The sequence below is a fragment of the Nicotiana sylvestris genome, chromosome 1 (assembly GCF_000393655.2).
Source record: "Nicotiana sylvestris chromosome 1, ASM39365v2, whole genome shotgun sequence".
In the NCBI taxonomy this organism is placed as follows: domain Eukaryota; kingdom Viridiplantae; phylum Streptophyta; class Magnoliopsida; order Solanales; family Solanaceae; genus Nicotiana; species Nicotiana sylvestris.
In genome coordinates, this window is record NC_091057.1 from 129390257 (window position 1) to 129408989 (window position 18733).

The following is an 18733-nucleotide window of genomic DNA, read 5'->3' on the forward strand; positions in this document are numbered from 1 at the left end:
ACAATATATATTTTTTGAAATTGCCAGACACAAAAGTTGAGATGATAAAAGCCAAAAAATGGTTATTATTACAAAGACGGCCCTTTGATACTTCCATAGAAGGCATAAAGGATGTCTCGGCAAAAACAGCCAAACACATGAATAAAATGATAAAAAAAATAGACAAAATAATAGATAAATTTTAAAAAAAATATTTTTACGAAAATGACCCTTTGCTACTCCGAGAGGGGTTCAAAAGTTGTCTCAGCAAATATAACCAGACAAAACTAGATAAAAATGGCTACTTTTGCGAAAACAACTTTTCAATATTTCTGGAAAGGTTTAAAGCTGCTTCAACAAAAAATGGTCAGACATAAGGGCAAAAAAGGTAAAAGGTGAATAAATATGGATAAAGTAGCTATTTTTCCAAAAACGGCCCTTCAGCACTTCCCAAGAAGATTTTAAGGCTGTCTTGGCAAAACAGTCGGAACATGAGGGCAAGACAGTAAAAACTGACCAAAATATGCTCTCTTTTTTCAAAAATTTTATGCACATGCAGAATTTTATGCTCCCCTTTTTTTGAAAAGTGTGGGCTGAACCCGATGGAGGTTGCCTACGTATCTCACATCCAGTGAGAATCAAACCCACGTAGTTCGGTAAAACTGGGTACTCTCCCCTTTTTTTCTTTTAAATGAAAATTAATCTTTACAACTCACACCAGACTACTACAAAATCTTTTTTTAAAGGTTTATTTGCACTAAACTAGGAGAATTATTCTTTTTTTTCTCATTTTTAATAATTACACTAATTTTTTTTAAAAGCTGGTCGACAATGCAAGTAAGCCTTCTAAACGATGTATCAAGTAGCACATACGTGAACATGATGGTCTCAAAGAGGATATCTGTCTTATACGGACTCGGCCCCTGTGCTGAGTTTCGCTAAGTCAAATGCACGTGATGCACATAAAGCAAACCTACTAGGGATATCCGGCATGAGGTTTGTTCTTCTAGGTTTAAATCCTGGTGGAGAAGGTATCTAGACTGGCTTACTCGAGCGGACAACTCGAGTCGAGGAGGGTCAGTGTACTGGTAGCATTGCTTTTCTGCTTAACTGGTGGTGCTCCCCGCCTAAAATATGTGTAATTAAAATCCTTCACCAGGTGACAAGCACCTCAGCTATCTCAAAGAAAGCGGGCTATGCCAAGAAAATGCCCAATTTTAATTTCAAGAAGACTCAGAGGGGGTGAACAGTTTATATGTACAGTTCAACAATATCAAAACGGTAAAAATCAAACAGGTAGCACATTGCACAAATAAATCACAATATATACAAAATTAATAAAGCCAAAAAAATCAACATGTACAAGCTCGAATTCTGGTTGTCCCTAGCAGAGTCGGCAGAGCTGTCACACCCCTTTTCTACCCCAAAAAATATAATGTATGCTATGAGTTTGTGGGTTAAAGAGTTTTTCCAATTGAAGTGACAAATTTGAGTAGGGATTATTTTATTTACAGAGTCGTCACTTGGAATTAAATTTTTTGGTGTTCCAAGTCACCATTTATTTTAATCCCTATTCAAAGGAAGGTTTGACTCTATTTTTTTATCGATTCGCGAAAATAAAGTTCGGGTAAGGAATTCTGTTGACCTAGGAAAAGGTGCAAGGCATTCCCCGAGCCCTGTGGTTCTAGCACAATCGATTTATTAACTTAAAACTTGGCTTAAATTAATTTTGGACAAACTGTGATTTATATGAATTTCATGTTTTACCTATCCGCTTTTAATCTCTTGATTGTTAGAATTATTAAAAAAAATTGAGTAATAAGATGTCATAATCACACTACGCAGGCGAATGCATGATCAAGACGAAATTTATTGATTTAGTCATAACAGCGCTACGCAAGCGAATCCGCAGTCATGGCAAAAAATTATTAACACATTATTACATTTAAGAGAAAGAAAAAAATCAATTTTTTTTTGAAATTTATTAAATATCAACTATTGCGCTAACGCAAGCGAATCCACGATTATAGCAAGGGATTAATTAAGAATTAATTAAGCTATTGAGATCATTGAACTAATTTAATAAAGGTTAAATATCATGCTACGCGAGCGAGTCCGTGAATAAAAAGGGCTAAAGCGCGCCTACTAATTGTCTAGCGTTTAAATTAATTATCAAAAAGACTAAGTTATAAAGTTATTTAATTATAAAAAGAAAAATCTGATTGTTAATTGGCGAAAGAAACTATGTACATGAAAATTAGGCCCTAGCTTATGGTAAATTTGGGCCAACTAGTGAACTAACATAGGGATTTTTACCTATCTATACCATATATGAAACCTTATTACCCTCAATGTTTAAGGTTTGATTTAATTACAAACCCGTATACCAAATTACCAATCTTATATCATACTTAATTAAGGGTTTAATTAATGGGCAGTTTTTACTCCTTAATTAAAGGTATCCATATATCTCACGTTTCTCTCTCCCCTTAATTCCTAAGATCTGACCATATTCGTTTTCCCCCTCCCATTTCTTTCTCTTCTCCATTCCTTCTTCAGAGATGAGACCCATTGAGTATATCATCTTCATCGTGGTAGATGTTTTCCGCTATCTGCCAGATTTGTAGTATATTGTCTTCAGCAACACTAGCGACGACCCAGTCTTCACATGGGTTCCATGAGAAGTCAGAAATTTTACTTGTATGGCCACCATGAATAAAGAGCAACTCTGGTGGCCCATCTTCTGCATCTTCTGCTGTTTTGTTCTTCATCAATCTTGGAAAAATTAATTTGTAGTTTATTTGTAGAAATTTTGTAGATAAAGAGAAAATTTTGTAGTCAACATTTTTTTCAACATAGATTGTAGTGTGATTGTACTATAAATGTAGTAATTTTGTAGATACCCTTCAAAACAATACTGCTTTATACATACGTAAACTGATTTGTAGTTTCTTTGTAGATTTTTTGTAGAATATTTGTAGATATCTACAAACTGGATACATTGAATTTTAATATCCCAATTCCCATTTCAATTGTAGCATAATTGGCATTTTCAACATAATTGTAGAAGATTTGTAGAAGTTTTAGTCTTCTCAATCTACAATTTATCTACAATTGATCTACAATTCTACAATTTATCTACAATTTCTGGAAATATTTCTTCTTCTTCTTCTTCGAGTTTCAATCTAAAATTCAGTCAAAACCAAGTCTAATCTTCACCAAAACCCCTCAAAATTGAGATATAAACTCCTAAACATATTCCGAATTATTTACAACAACACCCAATCCAAACAAATAATGATTTTTGAAAACCCAAATTTGAATTCAAAGCTTTCAAGCTTTTTAATGGCTATCAATGGTGGAAAATATATGGAAGAACAGATTTTTTCAACTTTGAGTTGTTGAAACTCGAAAATTTGAATTGTTCGTTCTTTTTTTTTCGAGAATTTGAATTGTAGTTCTGGAGAAAAATACGCAGATGAGAAATCTCCTTTCCCTTTTTAAAAATTGAATTTAATGTAGAATCAATTAACACCAAGATTCTCTCCTTAATTTTAGCGCATTTTTAGGGAATATTCTGCCCTTTTAATGCCTAATAGTCGAATGGTATATAAATTGTAATTAAAGTGTGGACTGGGCGGGTAATTAACAAATTATGCATATTTAGGGTAATAAAGTTTCATATATGGTATAGTTAGGAAAAAATCCACTAACGGGATTTTTACCTATCTATACCATATATGAAACCTTATTACCCTCAATGTTTAAGGTTTGATTTAATTACAAACCCGTATACCAAATTACCAATCTTATACCATACTTAATTAAGTGTCTAATTAATGGGCAATTTTTACTCCTTAATTAAAGGTATCCATATATCACACGTTTCTCTCTCCCCTTAATTCCTAAGATCTGACCATATTCGTTTTCCCCCTCCCATTTCTTTCTCTTCTCCATTCCTTCTTCTTCTCAAAAAATACAGAGATGAGACCCATTGAGTATATCATCTTCATCGTGGTAGATGTTTTCCGCCATCTGCCAGATTTGTAGTATATTGTCTTCAGCAACACTAGCGACGACCCAGTATTCACATGGGTTCCATGAGAAGTCAGAAATTTTACTTGTATGGCCACCATGAATAAAGAGCAACTCTGGTGGCCCATCTTCTGCATCTTCTGCTGTTTTGTTCTTCATCAATCCTGGAAAAATTAATTTGTAGTTTATTTGTAGAAATTTTGTAGAATAAGAGAAAATTTTGTAGTCAACATTTTTTTCAACATAGATTGTAGTGTAATTGTACTATAAATGTAGTAATTTTGTAGATACCCTTCAAAACAATACTGCTTTATACATACGTAAACTGATTTGTAGTTTCTTTGTAGATTTTTTGTAGAAAATTTGTAGATATCTACAAACTGGATACATTGAATTTTAATATCCCAATTCTCATTTCAATTGTAGCATAATTGGCATTTTCGACATAATTGTAGAAGATTTGTAGAAGTTTTAGTCTTCTCAATCTACAGTTTATCTACAATTGATCTACAATTCTACAATTTATCTACAATTTCTGGAAATATGTCTTCTTCTTCTTCTTCTTCGAGTTTCAATCTGAAATTCAGTCAAAACCAAGTCTAATCTTCACCAAAACCCCTCAAAATTGAGATATAAACTCCTAAACATATTCCGAATTATTTACAACAACACCCAATCCAAACAAATAATGATTTTTGAAAACCCAAATTTGAATTCAAAGCTTTCAAGCTTTTTAATGGCTATCAATGGTGGAAAATATATGGAAGAACAGATTTTTTCAACTTTGAGTTGTTGAAACTCGAAAATTTGAATTGTTCGTTCTTTTTTTTTCGAGAATTTGAATTGTAGTTCTGGAGAAAAATACGCAGATGAGAAAATCTCCTTTCCCTTTTTAAAAATTGAATTTAATGTAGAATCAATTAACACCAAGATTCTCTCCTTAATTTTAGCGCGTTTTTAGGGAATATTCTGCCCTTTTAATGCCTAATAGTCGAATGGTATATAAATTGTAATTAAAGTGTGGACTGGACAGGTAATTAACAAACTATGCACATTTAGGGTAATAAGGTTTCATATATGGTATAGTTAGGAAAAAATCCACTAACATATTATTGTATTAGCGGGCTAAAAATTTATTCAAAAAAAGAAAATGTGGGCTATCAACTTTACTACACGATTTTTTGGGCCCAGTAGACTCTTCAATTATTCTCGTAACTATACAGCCCATTAACAATTACATAATCTTTTTGCCAAATCCTCCAAGCACACACACGTCCAATTAGAAATTCATGCCCCAATTCCTTACTTAACTCCACCATTCTAATAATATTTTATTCTTTTGAAAAGTTAACAAGGATTAAAGGGAAAAACTTCTCTGTTTTGGCATTATAAGAAATGGAGGAGATAAAAAAAGATTAAACTTATCAATTACTACCAAAGCATATGACAAACTAAAGAAAAATCTTGGCCTCCACATTGTAATCTAATATAACAATGTAAGAACAGAAAAAAAAAACAACAAATAATATAACTAACATGGCAAAAGTTTTTTTTTTTAAACTAGAACAGATAAACAAAAGATGCATCCACAATTTAGTTGCATTCGAAAATCAGTTCTTTTATTACTATATGCAATTCTCTACTTGCACATAAACATGGATAGCAAAAAAAAAAGGATAATCTTAAGTGACCAACTCTATAACAGTCCAAAACCTTGTGATACAATATATTTTAAGGCAACTAGTAGACTAACAGAATATTATTTCACCCTAAATGTAAAGAGAAGTTAAAGTATTAACTAAGGTATTCTAGATTTTGTATACCGGAAACATGCACGTGTCATTCAAACACTCATTTCTTCATTAAGTCACAACAAGCATGCTCAAATAATAGAGGCAGGTTGGCACCTTCAACATCCGACATTGAGAATCCGCATTACAATAGATTTAAAAGTTATCTAAATGGCAGAAAATCAAAATACAGCAAAGATGGAACTCCGAAAAAAAGCCAACCAACGAACTCAGCAAAGGAGAAACAACAACAGAACAGCCCAAGCAACAACAATCTTTTAAACTCGATACGAACCAGAAACTCAAACCAAATGCTCACCGACTTATTATCGGAAGAAAGAACTCACAAATATTCAGTTTTTCAGCTCACTTTACGATGTTCAGTTGCAAATTTTTTTCAAAGTTTTGTCTTTTTCTTAGAGTGTGAAGGATGTTCAAGTTATCTCTTTTTTTATTCTTCTTCTTGTGTCTCCAGGATGTTCAAAAACTACTCCCCCTTAATTGAAAGAAAGACCTCCTCTTTATAGGAGAGGAGGGACATGATTTCATTATGAAAATCTGTTCTTTGGACATAATCTTTACCAAAAATTTGTCCAAACTATTCAAAGGATAGATTTTTGGTTAAAAATTTGTCCAAGACAAGGCTTTTTACCAAATAATGACAGACATTTTAGAATTTAGTACTCAAAAAGTCTTTGAACAGTAAAAAGTGATCAACTATATACCCTATACTCAAGTATTCAGCTTTTTTTTCAACACATGACTGAAATTTAGCTTATATACTCAAACTCAAACCAACTATGAACTAGCAAAATAGAAACAAGACTTAAAATGTAATCGAACTAAATATTCAAACAAACTAAACTAAAGCCAATCGATTTATGGGAACTAAATAGTAGACGATTGTAATAAGGAAATACTACCTAAAATACAACTTAAATGAACATTGATAAGCTATCGAACAATGATTAATATTAACTTAAACAACGACTAACTATTCAGCGACAGTAAGAACAATTTGGTCGATGAAAAATTAATAAATAACTAGGCTAAACAGAGACGACTTATCATCAATCATACTATCGATCAAAACGAACAAACAAAAAGCAAAAATTCAGAAACTAAAAGAAAAAATAAAAAGAGTTAGGGGTTGTACCAAACGAACCAAGCCGACTCTCCTCAAATCTCAAGGGCGATGCAAACTACAACAAATTGACTGCCCGAGCACTATTTTCTCAATAGCATGTGCTGGGAAACACAACTTTCGGTATTATCGGGGTTAATTCCAAATCATGCCAAAGAGAAAATAGTGTTGAGGGTCATATTTACGCATAAAAGAAGAGTTTCAGGGGTCGTTTGGGTGGTGGAGCAGCCGTGGTTGGACGTCGGTAATGGGGTGGTGGCAGTGACGGCGGAACGGATTTTGGGGGTTAAATTAAAGGGGAAGTATAGATCTCCTAGAGATATACACGAATATATGAGGCTAGTGTGGTGGGGATGATTGGTATGTCATTAATTTGAGAAAAAGAAGAAAATATTGGGCGGCTAGGGTTCCGGATTTGGCTAGATTTATGGAGTTTGGTGAGGATTTCGGGGATTTGGGATTTGGATTATGAAAAAAGGAGGAATAGACAAAGAGATGGTGAAAAAATGGGGTCGATTGGAGGTCGTCCGCCGGCGGCGATTTCCAGCCGGCGGAATAGGGGCAGCGGGCGGCTGGTGGTTCTTGTGAGAGATGAGAGAGTATAGATAACATGGCAAAATGAGGGCACATTTTGGCTTCTTTAGGTGTTAAATACTAAGAATGAAGATCAAATTTGGATCGTTGGATCAAGGGACTATGAATGGATGAGCTTAAATCTCTATCACTTAACCAAAACGACGTAGTTTTGATATAAAACTACGTCATTTTGACCTTCCTATGGCAGCCCCATTTGGGACCGGATCTGGGCACTTTGGGCTTCTAGTTTTGGGGCAATTGCATCTATACTCACTTTTTGTGTCACATTTTAACTTGTGCCCGCTTTACAAAAAAAATTGCAAGCGTACCCGCTTTTTCGCATAACTTCAACATACGGGGCTGAAGTAGCAAAGGCAATCACGCAAAACTTCAGCATTCTAGTAGCCGGGCTTGAAGTTCAGCTCTAGAGCTGAAGTTTTTGTTTTGTAACTAGCGAACTTCAGCTCTAGAGCTGAAATTTTTGTGGTGTAACTGGAAACTTCAGCTAGAGCTGAAGTTTTTGTATTGTAACTGGAAACTTCAGCTCTAGAGTTGAAGTTTTTGTGTTGTAACTGGGAAACTTCAGCTCTAGAGCTGAAGTTTTTGTGTTGTAACTGGAAACTTCAGCTAGAGCTGAAGTTTTGTGTTGTAACTGGGAAACTTCAGCTCTAAGCTAGCTTTAAATTGATATTTCGTTAGATAGCTGCTATAACTTTGGTGATTCTCGTTGAGATTTTTAGTCATAAAGTATATGTTCATGCTTATGAGTAATTTATCTGGTAGTAGTAGCCTGTTGTTGCAGTTTGCTGGAAGCCATCCAACTCGTTGTTTCTCATTATCATATATCATCATTTTGCCCAGTAGAGAAATATCTGTAGATATAAAAAACATCAGAAAGAGAAAGATTAAATGCACAAAGAACTTGGATGCCAACTCTTATCAAAATCTAGTTCCCCTTTAGTATTTATGCAGATAAAGAACTGCATTTTCTCTTCACTTTGTTGATACTACTATTCCATCGTTATTTATAAATGTTAAAACACAACCTTACTTTCATCTGGTGAGGTACTGAAGGGGAGGAGAAAAGGAGCTGAAGTTGTTTAAAAAGTGGGTACAAGTTAAAAGTTTTTTTAAAAAATGGGTATAGATTAAATGGGGCCGACCAAATAGGGCGCCCCGTGAAATTTTTACTCTAGTTTTGGGCCAATTTTATCTCAATTTCAATTAAAATAACTAGCCCAATCCCTTACCCCTAATTATCTTATTTAGTCTTAAAGAAAATATACAAGTAGAAAGAAAAATATTTTTGGAATATATAATTTAAAGATGCAAACTAAAATATACAAATAAAAGGTAAAAATATTTTTAGTATTTTTAATAAAGGAATGCAATATAAAAAATGCATAAATAACTAAAAATCATCCAAATACTAGTATTTTTAGGAGAATTAAAAGCATGCAAAAATTAGATATTCACACTTTGGAGTAAAGAGTCTTAGAGTATCTATTATATTTGTTAAGGATATAGTGGATATGCCCTAGATCCAATCTCATATTTGCTGATTTAAACATATTTTTGTGAACATTATTCATATAAAATATATATGGCGTTTGATATTCTTTTATAATTATTAATAATTTGCTTGATTAATTTGATTAGGTCCTTGATTAGATTTTGAGACTTGTCATTATGATGGAGATCATGAATAATGAGATCAGTAAAGTTTCTTATAATTTAATTTAGATTTGTTCTTAATATTAATTGGAACATTGGCAATCCGGTTAGATCAATATCTATATGATCCTCTTCATGTGATAAAGATTAGTTGATCTCATTAACTAAATAACATAGATAGCTGATGCATATAGAGATATATATGATCATTGAACCGACTCATTGGATAATACCTAATGGTTATAATTACCATAACAGTCAATATAGGATATTCTCTTGAAGAATGTGAAGTAAGAGTTTCCTTTGATCTGAGATCGTCATAATAATTGATAAGTTATTTATTGTGCTTTGATACCAGATACGACACCTATGGCCCTAGGGCGATAGTTGAAAGCATATTGGGTACGATTAAATTCTTGTAGAGTTAGTGATCGATCAAGATGTAATTTGACAACTCTTGGCAATGAGTTTAAGCTTCATTTTGTCATTAATTATAAATGATCAAATTAAGACCTTGGCTAGGGTAATTGAATCAAAGAAAAAAAGAGTTTCTTAAGTCATTCAATGATCGATTATCAGGTGAAAGTGTTGAGGTGTGGATATTTAGCCTACCTTCTCAGACGTTTTGAATTTTTTCTTTTGCCTATTTTTGAGTAAAAATTCCTCAGTCAACCACTGATTTTAGCTAGTAATTGACTCTTTGCCATAGTAATAAGGCAATTAATTCATGTTATTGGACAAAAAATTTACTGGAAAAGAGAACTCATTTCGTAAGAGGTTTGGCCTGCTTATCCCTACCACCATGCTTCCTGTAACCACAAATGAATCAAGAATTAATGATAAAACTTTATTATATATACAACAGTTCCAAAAATGCTTGTGAGGCATACTTTTCGAAATATAATTAGCAATTTTAAATTTGGATCCATTCCTTAAATATTCTCGGGAAGGTAAATCAGATGGAGTAGTATTTTGATGAATTTCTTGAAAGTTAAATTTGATAATATTGTCAGTGTTGGTTGGAAATTGAAATAGTAATAAAAGAGTTGAAATAATTGTGAAAGAGAATAACATCTGTCCAAGATAATTGTGAAATATATTTAGGAGTAATGATCAAATATAACTAAATATGACTTATTTTCAAAATATTTTCGATCATACCAAATACACCCGCATACTACTTTGTTACCAAAGCGTTCTTTACGCAATAGCAGTTATCCACTTTAGTTTAGGAAAACGGAGGTGTCGTCGTATATGTAAATTCGGTAATCGCTCCTTGTATCACTACAATTTGTTAATTATGTTCTCCCAATAAGTTTTGGACTCAATTGGGGGCTTGTGAAAACCCTTTATTAGTTACTGTAGCGTTATTGAGTTGGACACTTCCAACAAGATTGTGTAGATAAAGTGTATATCTTCTTCTTCTTATATTGTAGCAATCCGTTGGATTATTTGATAGAATTCAATGTCTATCAAAGAGTCCTAACGCTCCACTCCCTTGTCATTCCTCGGAACCTTTTTCTTAATTCTACAGGGTAGTAATATATAGTATATTTCTTTTTACCAAAGAAACTAGATTGTCAGTTTCACAATGGTTCGATCTTATATTTCAACTGAGCATTGTAAACCTCTTCCAGATGATGTATGGATGGATATTCTGAGCAGACTAGCTTCCAGCAGAAGACCTACTCCGTTGCCAACTTATCTGCAGGCATTGGAATTTCTTAATATCAACACCACATTTCAACGACTTGTATCTTAACTGTGGCGATGTTCCTATTATGGTTGTCCAGCAGATATCATTTGGAAAAGCTCCAAATAATCTCTACTATTTCTCGAGGATTGGGACGAAGAACATCAAAGAATTAGTAGTAAGAAAATTCGAGTAATTTCAAAGCTAAAAGGTAAATATAGAAACTATTCCGTTCCTAGCCTTCAATTTTCGCACAATGGCTTGCTCTTCTTTAGATATTCAGAATATCAAACTTTCATGTATAGTGTCATCAACCCTATCACCCAAGAACAACTTACCTTTGGACTCCCATTTGGTTCAATTTGTGCATTCTTTTCTCATCCAGTCACCAAGGAACATTATCTGATATGGGTACGAGGTTTGAAAAGTATAGCATTCAAGATGCTTAGGCTTGACTTATTGGTGTCTAATAATCTGAATTCGGAAACAGGCTGGAAAAAGTCTTCCTTTGTCCCACCCCATTTCTTTCCTTTCGATTACGGATCTCCTGTAATAGTAAAGGATGCTATTTATGTTGTTCCTCTGTACTTGTAAATAATGATTCTGGAAATTAGAACGTTAGCTTATAAACGTAAGTATAAATAAAAAATAGAAATTAATTCGAGCTCACTGAATTCACAGAGTTTCCTTAAGGAATTTAATCCCCTCCTAGTACCCAAGGTTATAGATTATTTCCTCCCAGGATAGAACGAATTACACACTGGTGTAGCGGTACTTCAAACCCCAGTGTTTCAGCGAACACAAAGTTCGGCAACAAATCACACTTATGGATGCTTTGTTTGTAGTTAAAAACAATGCAGAATAAGGAGGACAACTCAGAAGTCGAATGGAAATTCTGAGAGGAAGGAATGCAAAGTATAGCCAATGTTGAATTCTTACTGAAGAGAATATCAAATTGCAATTCGTTTTTCCAGTGTATACGCAGTGTATACAGAGTGTATATCCAGTATATGCAGAGTGTATATCCAGTGTATACAGAGTGTATATTAAGTGTATACAGAGTGTTTCAAGTGTTTTTTCCGATGTGTTCTTCTTTCTCTCCAACTTATGCTCTATTTATAGCAGTTATTTGAGAGAAATCCGCCCCTTCCATGGTGCAACAAGCACTAGATCATGGAGAAAGCACTTACATGGTGGTATATACACTTGCTTGGTGGGAGGAACACTTGCACCATTGTGGGAGGTGCACTAGGCTGCATTGTTGCTTAGTGTTGCAACACAATACACGGATTGGAAAACAATCCGTTACAAACACGGATTATATCATGTTAATATTCACTATTAACAAATAAATTTGGTCCAAAAAATTAATCAATCGATCGATCATTTAACCAAATCCGAATCCAAATCCCATTTCTCATTCACTCTAATTTTAAGACTATTTCATCTTAAACAAAAACTCAACAATCCCCTACATGAATGGGGAATGACTATATCACGGAAGTATGCATGAAAAAACTTGTGTGATTTGCAAACAAGGATTAATTGCATCTGGATGAGTAGGTTTCCCTTTGAACTTTCCGTAGTGAACTTATGTCGGATATACTCGATCAATTGGTAGATTTGATATCTTTGAACCATCGAACTTTAGTGTATACCTAGACAACCATAAGTCACACAATCAACCCTTAACCGTCTTTGGTTCTCATTGTTGTGTTCGTTTCAGCCATGAACACTGCATGGTTTCATAAGTGCGTAGAGAATTGGCCTTGCAAAATTCTCCTTGAAGCGGCTAACACTTCACACTTACATAGGTGATTCCTAAACGTGTCATCCCGTAGATACACTATTTGATATACCCTGTATCAAATTTAGAAATCATTAAAAAGCCTTAATGCTTTATCCTTGGTACTGAACATTGTCTCATCACGAGAATGGACTAAAACAAATTTTGTTGACAATGTTGAACCGTCATTAATGACTTTGTTTGATCTCCTTGAACCTAGATCTTGGGATCTCCAGTCTTCTAGGTAGAGTTACCGCCACAATGACTTGTTCTCGGCCATAGTCCCATTCCCCTCGATGATTTCTCAACTACCTCTCTAGTTAGGCCTTTTGTAAGTGGATCTGACACATTATCACTTGACTTTACATAGTCAATCGTGATAATTCCTCTAGAGAGAAGTTGTCTAACGGTTTTATGTCTTCGTCGTATATGACGAGATTTACCGTTATACATAACGCTCCCAGCCCTTCCAATTGCCGCTTGGCTATCACAGTGTATGCATATTGGTGCCAACGGTTTGGGCCAAAATGGAATATCTTCCAAGAAATTCCGGAGCCATTCAGCTTCTTCACCGGCTTTATCTAAGGCTATGAACTCAGCCTCCATTGTAGAGCGGGCAATACATGTTTGTTTGGACGACTTCCAAGATACCGCTCCTCCACCAATAGTGAATACATATCCACTTGTGGACTTCGAATCAGTTGAACCGGTGATCCAATTTGCATCACAATATCCTTCAATCACCGCAGGATATTTACTGTAGTGCAAATCAAAGTTTTGGGTATGTTCTAAGTATCCCAAAACTCGTTTCATTGCCATCCAGTGAGATTGGCCTGGATTGCTCGTGTATCGACTTAGTTTACTTATAGCACAAGCTATATCTGGTCGTGTACAATTCATGATGTACATTAAGCATCCCAACACACGAGCATAATCCAATTGTGATATGCTTTGGCCTTTGTTCTTTGCTAGTGCAAGATTCACGTCAATTGGAGTCTTTGCAACTTTAAAGCCCAAGTGCTTGAATTTTTCAAGTACTGTCTTAATATAATGAGATTGTGACAATGCCAGACCTTGAGGAGTCTTTTGGATCTTAATCCCCAGAATTAAATCCGCAATTCCCAAGTCCTTCATATCAAACTTGCTAGTTAGCATACGCTTAGTAGCATTTATGTTGGCAATGTTATTACTCATTATCAGCATATCATCCACATATAGGCAAACAATGACTATGTGATTTGGAACATTTTTAATGTACACACATTTATCACATTCATTTATCTTAAAACCATTTGACAACATTGTTTGGTCAAATTTCGCATGCCATTGTTTGGGTGCTTGTTTTAGTCCGTAAAGGGACTTAACAAGTCTACATACCTTATTTTCTTTACCTGGAACCACAAACCCTTCAGGTTGTTCCATGTAAATTTCTTCCTCCAACTCTCCATTTAAGAAGGCCGTTTTAACATCCATTTGATGAATTTCAAGACCATACACTGCAGCTAATGCTACTAACATCCGTATGGACGTAATCCTTGTAACTGGGGAGTATGTATCAAAGTAGTCAAGACCTTCTCGTTGTCTATACCCTTTGACAACAAGTCTTGCCTTGAATTTATCAATAGTGCCATCATCTTTCATTTTTCTCTTAAAAATCCATTTAGAACCCAAAGGTTTATTTCCAGGAGGAAGATCAACCAATTCCCATGTATGGTTGTTCAATATGGATTCTATTTCACTATTGACTGCCTCTTTCCAGAACAATGATTCCGAAGAAGACATAGCTTCTTTAAATGTTCGAGGCTCATTTTCCAATAAGAAAGTCACAAAATCTGGTCCAAACGAAGTAGACGTTCCTTGACGTTTACTACGTCTTGGATCCCCTGATTAAATGTACTTTCTTTTGTTTCTTCCCGAGGTCGTTTAGATCCTTCACCAATCGACTTGCATTCCTTTTTATACGGATATATATTTTCAAAGAACTCAGCATTATCTGATTCTATAACCGTATTATTATGAATGTCGGGATTTTCTGATTTATGAACCAGAAATCGATATGCTTTACTATTAGTTGCATATCCTATGAAAACACAATCAACTGTTTTCGGTCCTATTTTTACCCTTTTGGGTTTAGGAACTTGCACCTTTGCCAAACACCCCCACACTTTAAAATAATTCAAGTTGGGCTTCCTTCCTTTCCATTTTTCATATGGAATGGATTGTGTTTTACTATGGGGTACTCGATTTAGTATTCGGCTGGCCGTAAGAACGGCTTCCCCTACAAGTTCTGTGGCAAACCAGAATTTATCAACAATGCGTTCATCATCTCCTTTAATGAACGATTCTTTCTTTCCGCAATCCCATTGGATTGGGGCGTGTAAGGGGCTGTTGTTTGATGAATAATTCCATATTCTAAACATATTTGTTCAAAAGGAGATTCATATTCACCACCCCTATCACTTCTTATCATTTTGATTTTCTTGTTAAGTTGCGTTTCAACTTCATTTTTGTATTGCTTGAATGCGTCTATTGCTTCATCTTTACTATTAAGTAAGTAAACATAGCAATATCGAGTACTATCGTCAATAAAAGTTATGAAATACTTCTTTCCACCGCGAGATGGTATTGACTTCATGTCACAAATATCTGTGTGAATTAAGTCTAAAGGATTTGAATTCCTTTCAACCGACTTATAAGGATGTTTAACATACTTAGATTCCACACATATTTGACATTTTGATTTTTCGCATTCAAACTTAGGCAATACTTCCAAGTTTATCATTTTTCGTAAGGTTTTATAATTGACATGACCTAAACGTACATGCCATAAATCATTTGACTCAAGTAAGTAAGAAGAAGCTGAAGTTTTATTATTAGTTTCAACAACTATTACATTCAGCTTGAAAAGGCCCTCAGTAAGGTAACCTTTTCCTACAAACATTTCATTCTTACTAATCACTACCTTGTCAGATACAAAAACGCACTTGAAACCGTGCTTTACAAGAAGTCCAGTAGAGACTAAGTTCTTCCTAATCTCGGGAACATGAAGGACGTTGTTCAAAGTCATGACCTTGCCAGAAGTCATCTTGAGAAATATCTTACCGTATCCTTCAATTTTTGTTGTAGCAGCATTTCCCATAGAGAGCGTCTCTTCGGGTCCAGCAGAAGCATATGTAGAAAATGCTTCCCTCACAGCACAAACATGGCGAGTGGCTCCAGAATCAATCCACCACTCCTTTGGGTTTCCTACCAGGTTGCATTCAGAAAGCATGGCGCACAAGTCATCAACATCATCATGCTTTTCTACCATGTTTGCTTGACCCCTTTGCTTGTCTTTCTTCCGAGCACGACACTCCGTAGATTTGTGTCCGGTTTTCCCACAGTTGTAGCAGTTTCCACTGAACCGCTTCTTGCTTGGGTTGTATTTCGGACCAGAAGCCTTCTTTCTCTTTTTGTTATCTTCAACAATATTTGCTCCCATTATTGTTGAATTTCCACGGCCTCTTCTCTCAGCAGCTTTGTTGTCCTCTTCGATTCTCAATCGAACAATGAGATCTTCAAGGGACATCTCCTTTCGTTTGTGTTTCAAATAATTTTTGAAGTCCTTCCACAATGGAGGCAACTTCTCAATTATTGCTGCTACTTGGAATGCTTCATTGATGACAAGACCTTCAATGAAAATTCCGTTAGTAAAATTACTAAAAAATTTACTTTCAATATCAGTATTTATTTGAAACATACCTTCAGCAAGTAGATCATGAATAATCACTTGCAATTCCTGGACTTGGGTAATAACAGACTTGCTATCTACCATTTTGTAGTCCAAAAATTTTGCGGCGACGAATTTCTTCATCCCGGCATCTTCAGTTTTGTACTTCTTTTCAAGTGCATTCCACAATTCTTTTGACGTCTCCACGCCACTGTATACATTATACAGATTATCCTCCAGTCCGCTAAGAATATAATTCCTGCACAAGAAGTCAGAATGCTTCCACGCCTTAATCACGAGAAAGCTATCATTCTCTGGAGTTTCGTCTGGAAGATCAGGAACATCTTCCTTGATGAACTTCTGTAGACATAACGTAGTCAAGTAGAAGAACATCTTTTGCTGCCAGCGCTTGAAATCCATCCCGGAAAATTTTCTGGGTTTCTCTGCCGGTGCCAACGCCGGAGTTCGACTTGTCGATGCGTTGACAATCATCATCGGAACAGCTTGATTTCCGTCATTCGCCATTTTTACTGTAAAAATGACACAATCAAACGTTTAATAAACGTTTAAAACTGGAGTGAAAAATCACGTAGATTTTAATCTCCAACAAAATGCCACGAAGGCTTTAAAACTGGAGTAAAAATCACGTAGATTTTAATCTCCAACAAACTGCCACGAAGGCTTTACTCTCCAAACGGGAGTACACAAAAAACCACAAAGGTTATAGTTTCCAGAATAATAAAAGTAACACAAATACAGAAATTAAATTATTAAATTCCTTAAGATTGTTGTTCCTCTGTACTTGTAAATAATGATTCTGGAAATTAGAACGTTAGCTTATAAACGTAAATATAAATAAAAAACAGAAATTAATTCGAGCCCACTGAATTCACAGTGTTTCCTTAAGGAATTTAATCCCCTCCTAGTACCCAAGGTTATAGATTATTTCCTCCCAGGATAGAACGAATTACACACTAGTGTAGCGGTACTTCAAACCCCAGTGTTTCAGTGAACACAAAGTTTGGCAACAAATCACACTTATGGATGTTTTGTTTGTAGTTAAAAACAATGCAGAATAAGGAGGACAACTCAGAAGTCGAATGAAAATTCTGAGAGGAAGGAATGCAAAGTATAGCCAATGTTGAATTCTTACTGAAGAGAATATCAGATTGCAATTCGTTTTTCTAGTGTATACGCAGTGTATACAGAGTGTATATCTAGTATATGCAGAGTGTATATCCAGTGTATACATAGTGTATATTAAGTGTATACATAGTGTATATTAAGTGTATACAGAGAGTTTCAAGTGTTTTTTTTCTATGTGTTTTTCTTTCTCTCCAACTTATGCTCTATTTATAGCAGTTATTTGAGAGAAATCTGCCCCTTCCATGGTGAAACAAGCACTAGATCATGGATAAAGCACTTACATGGTGGTATATACACTTGCTTGGTGGGAGGAGCACTTGCACCATTGTGGGAGGTGCACTAGGCTGCTTATTGCTTAGTGTTGCAACACAATACACGGATTGGAAAACATCCGTTACAAACACGGATTATATCACGTTAATATTCACTATTAACAAATAAATTTGGTCCAAAAAATTAATCAATCGATCGATCATTTGACCAAATCCGAATCCAAATCTCATTTCTCATTCACTCTAATTTTAAGACTATTTCATCTTATACAAAAACTCAACAATTTATTGGATGGTTCAATGTCGTTTTTCAACAGATGATTCTTTGTTTAGAATTCCTGCTTGTGAAGAGTCTATCGTGATATTTGACATAAAAAATGAGGAATTTGATGCGCGGGGGAAAAAATGTGATATCAAAGTTTTAAAGAATAGATCACATGAAAACATGCACCTCTTTGAAATCCAAGGTCGTGTGTCATTCTGCAAGTTTTCGTTTTCCATGACTAGTACAGCAATGTATACATGGATTTTAGAAGATGATCACTATACGTGGAATCGAAGGGAGACAATCATTCTTTATATGACTTGTCCGAGTTTTTATCAATCGAATGTAAAACCCGTTGGAGCACTAAATGGAGAGTTAATAATCAATTGGTGTTGGACAAAATTGTTTGCTTACCATCTTCGGCAACGAACCATGAGAAAACTAGAGTGGGAGGGAAGCGAGGACATAGAAAAGACAAATTCCCACATCTCCAATTTTTGTATACATAGGAATAACATTCTGCCTTTGAAGAACAGCCCCAATATCCAAATCCACAGTTGCGGCACCTCGAAACTAACATATTTGCTATCTAAGCTGGAAAAACATCTACTCCTATGGGATTAATCTCAAGTGGAATCAATGCATCTTCTCCGGTACAAGTTTG